Below are 3,360 nucleotides of genomic sequence, written 5' to 3' on the forward strand. Positions count from 1 at the left end.
TTCTTCTAGTCTCTCACTGTACTAACACTTTGTTTGCTGCAGCTACATGATTGCTAAAGCATTTCAAGCATCATTCTGAAGTGACAGTACTGAAGTACAAAACCTACATACTGTTTTTTTCTACATACCGATGAAGCAGTTGCTTACAAAGACGAGGGTGCATCACAGAGAATGCTACTATCCAAAAGAAATGAGCTCCTGCTTTCGCCCCAGCCTGCACTAATTGCATTGACAGATTCCAGCTCACCCATTATATTTTTAACGAACTATAAGAAGTGAGTCTTCAAGTCACAAGCTTCCATATTGAATCTACCTTTTGCCGAAGTTTCCAGGCTGGAGTTTTTGCCAAATTCTTTAGAGTCAATTACTAATTTCTAGCTTTATATATATGTATGTGTGTGTATGTGTGTATGAGAAAGAAAGGATGGGTACACCAGTACTGAGGAAATGCACCAACTCCCTACAGGATTTCCTTAAGAAGTAAATCACAGACAACCAAAGCAGCACCTTTCCAGATCCACGTATAAGCGGAGATCCATGAATTCAGCACACATTGACACAAACCTTTAATTTGAAATCTTTTCTCAAAGCTTAGGACAGATTCTCTTTACAACTTCCCAAGATGATCCAAGTTCACAGCAGAGGCTAAATTAGTCACACTCGACGTGGTTTCCAGTTTTAGTGCAGGGCTCTCACAGTGACAGGCTTTTCCAAAGGATGCAGATTCTGGGCTATACCACAAACACCCACGAGCACCTCCTGTGATGCCTTATCCTGAAAAATGAAAACCCAACACTTTCCTAGGCAGAAGCATTACTTTCCACTGCAAAACTTAATGGCCATCAGTATGTCCATTTTCTCCAAACAGACAAGTTCCTCTCCTTCTTACTCCTGCCTCCAGAGACCATGGCAGCACTGCTCAGCCAGAGTGGGAAACAGATTGACTCTTCCAAAATTTTCATTTTCGAAGGAGACAGACAAAGGACAACTGTATTGTCTATCATGGATTAAACAGAGCAGTTTGGTGATCCAGCCCAGGGCTCCTCCTTCACTTTGCAGAACTGACCCCTGCGCTAGACTTTCTTCCAGCCCATCCTTTCCTCATGGAGAAGGGATATTTAGGAGTAGACTGGGACACTAAGGCTCCCCAGTAATGCAGATGCAGCAGTGTTGCTTCCTTCCAATCTAAAATTACCTAGCATGCACCAGAGCACAAAATAAAACCCAGACAGGCTGAAGTTTACTGTGGGAAAAGATGTGTTTTGCATTCCATACCATATCCAATAACATCTCGTCTACCTTAAAAATCACCAGAATTTCAGGAGGCATCTTTTTGGATTTTTAAATAGCTCAGCTGAAAACCAATTCTCCTAATGAAAAACAATAGCAAATTACTTAGTTATTATTAATCTCATGCACAGATGCAATTATTTCCCTACTGAGACTTTTATCTAAAAAAATAGTCTTATAGATTATTTTGGAAAGATGACAAGTCTCCTTCTCGGCTGCTGTGTTTTAATTTGCATAAACATGACATTAAAATGTGAAAGAATCGCTTTAAAAAACAATTACTCCATCAGCAAAAACCTGACAGTGCAGAACTCAATGGCACCACAGAGATCATCTTGGTAAGAAAAGATAATCTTTTCCTTTTACTGACATTAAAACACCTCTTGCTTTAAACAGGACTGCAGTTCAGATTTAGGTTTTAGAACCTTTAATAATTGAACATGTGTAAATATCATTATTTTTAGATGCACTGCAGCAGAGAGCGAAGGAATAAAAATCCCACACCAAGCACCTTGACAGGGCTGTTCAACCCAAGGGAGGAAGGGTTATACAAGATCTTGCCATGTTGAGAAGACGAAAAGGAGACACCTTCCTATTATCATGCCGTGCCTGTCTCTGGGAGCTTTTGTTCCATTAAAAACTTGTTAATTGCTGCCTTAGTAACAAAGGAACAACATGCTGTGGTGGGACTATTAGGAGTCTACAGGGCTGGTTCACCCTTAGGAAGGCAGTGGGATTTAATTGGCTCCGTGTTCTTAGAAGATGCAATAAAGAGGGATAATCAATTGGTGTCAACATCTAATAATGGAGATTCTTTGCAAAATGGAAGGGAAAATCCAAACCCTACTTAATTGAAAGCTATGGCATCTGGGGCTGCAAAAAATGAGCTGGATGTAAAATTTATGAAGTATTTGTGCACAGCCAAGAAAAAAAATGCTGAGAATTTTAAGAGGCCATCATCACCTCTCTGAAGGAGCCATGACTTCAGTTCTGCAGAAAGCAGGTCTGCAAACTCCCATGCAAACCAGCAAATTGTAAGTCAGAACACCCAGTGAGCTATTGCATCAGCCGGCTAATAAATAATTCCCTTACTACAGCAGTACAAGGACTGAAACGCTTCTTCAGTCCTTCTTGGCAAACCAGAAGATTCCTGTAGAACTCTTTTACCCCATGCAATATATTCATGCAAACTCTCCAGAAGTGCTGCTTGGTTCTCCCTTTGATCTCCTTAAGGATACAACGTACTCCAGGAGCTTCAGACCCAAGAATTAGTTTTATAGCAAGGTTTTATGAAAAGAAATTAAATGAATGCCTGTTACGGCCAGTTTGCATAAGGACTGAAGCCTCCAGAGGTTTCCTCATTGCCATGGTTTAGTATAGTTTGGGTTTTTAGTAAAGAGGGCATCAGCCACGGAAGTGATTCTCTTGCAAAGAGGTGCTTACAGCTTCCTCTGTGACTTGACAGAACTAATCAACTGGCTGGTTTCAATATTGGCAACTTTTTAAGCCACTTAAGAAGCTTGACACGCCTCTGTGATCCACATTTAAGAACGAATAGAGCCCAGGAAAGCTCTCTGGTCTTCCGGCTTTCGGACAGGTAGCGGGGGGGGGCCTGCAGGTGGCCCAGTGGGGCTGGGCCAGGCCTTGCTCAGCCCAGCCGGGTCGGCCGTGGCGCGGCCCTGTTCCATCCATGGCTCCCCCCTCCACATCCCTGCTCCATGCAGACGGCGCGGCCCGGCTCCCCACCATCCCCCCCTCCAGTGCGGCCAAAGATTCATCTGAGGCCACTGCCCGGCAAAGCTCAGGTGACCAACAACGGGAGGCGAACTCCAGCTGCAGGCCCAGGTGAGATTAACCCTATAGTGCTGTAAGATTCCTCCAGAACAGATGAAGCCTGCAGACATCAATCCTCTCCCAAGTCAGAGGAAGAGGAAAGGTGGTGAAGAAAACACCATAAAGACACCAAGGTCAGTAAAAAAGGAAGGGCTGAAACCCTGAGGGAGGAGAAAGAGGAGATACTTCAAACTTAGAAGCTGAAATTCTGTTGTAAAGCTATGGTGGTGATGGACT

The sequence above is a fragment of the Corvus brachyrhynchos genome, unplaced genomic scaffold (genome assembly GCF_000691975.1).
Source record: "Corvus brachyrhynchos isolate BGI_N302 unplaced genomic scaffold, ASM69197v1 scaffold69, whole genome shotgun sequence".
NCBI classification, from domain to species: Eukaryota; Metazoa; Chordata; class Aves; order Passeriformes; family Corvidae; genus Corvus; species Corvus brachyrhynchos.